This window comes from Balaenoptera physalus (assembly GCF_965194825.1).
Source record: "Balaenoptera physalus genome assembly, chromosome: 13".
NCBI lineage: Eukaryota > Metazoa > Chordata > Mammalia > Artiodactyla > Balaenopteridae > Balaenoptera > Balaenoptera physalus.
Genome location: NC_138892.1, coordinates 49,047,376 through 49,048,644, shown reverse-complemented (window position 1 = coordinate 49,048,644; position 1,269 = coordinate 49,047,376).

Below are 1,269 nucleotides of genomic sequence, written 5' to 3'. Positions count from 1 at the left end.
TTATCATACAGAATCCTGAAAAGTCACGTACTCAAGGGAAATGACTAAATAAAATGAATAATTTTGACTGCTTCTTCGAGGACATTCTTAAGTGACTTCTAAGTGAAACTGGCTTTTTTTTTCCTGTGAGTACATGGAGGTGAAGAAGAATGTAATGACTGCTAGTACAGCTGGTGCCACGGCCTTGACTTCATGCCAAGGGGCCAACAGTTTTACCCACCATTGCCTTTGCACCATCAGGGCAAAAGTCAACACGGTGAAAAAGCAAAGGAAGTCTTACTATTATTACGAAGAGACTTTTGACCTTACAAGACCCTTCCAGGGGGTCCATGGACCATACTTTGAGAACCGCTGCCTGAGGCCTTCATGATGTCATGGCAAACAAGACAACAACGTCACTGCCCCTGTGGAGCTTAAGTTCCAGTGATGGAAGACAGTCGACAAGTAGAGAAGTAAACAGGGTGACTTCAGAACATGATTGACTCTGTGAAGAGCATAAACAAGGAGAATGTAGGGGACTTCCCTGTCAGTCCAGTGGTTAGGACTCTGCGCTTCCACTGCAGGGGAGCACGGGTTCGATCCCTGGTCGGGGAGCTAAGATCCCGCATGCTGTGCAGTACAGCCAAAAAAAAAGGAGAATGTGATAGACAGTCTCGAGGGATGGAGGAGGGGCTGCTTTTAAGAAGGCCCCTCTGAGGAGGTGACATCTGAGCCCAGAGCTCAAGGATGAGGGGGTCTGCCATGCACAAGGCTGGGGAAGAGGTTTCTAAGATGATACAGCAAGGGCCAAAGCTCTGAGGCAGGAAAGAGCTTAGCATTTGAGAGAGACAAGAAAGAAGGCAGTCAGGACTGGATAACAGCACTATTTTTTATGGCCCTTAAAATTCCTTTAGGGGAGGATTTCCATGTTTTTATCATTAACAATAATAACAGTATATGTATTAACTTATTTAATCCTTGCAATAATCCTGTTATCCCCATTCTATAGATGAGGAAACTGAGGCATGCAGAGAATGGGAGAGTTGGTGTCGAGCTAGAACACCAGGCAGTATGGCCATGGAACCTATACTCGTAAATCTTTAGAGCCTCTTTTTTAGAAAATAATCACTCAATAGGGAAAACTTTCTTGTTAGTGCACATAAACGCATAGTGTGTGTGTGTGTGTGTGTGTGTGTGTGTGTGTGTGTGTGTAGTATATCTGATGTATCCCTCTTTACTTTGGGTCTGGAGAACTAGAAGCTATCAAGTCACAGACAGGAATCTATCATT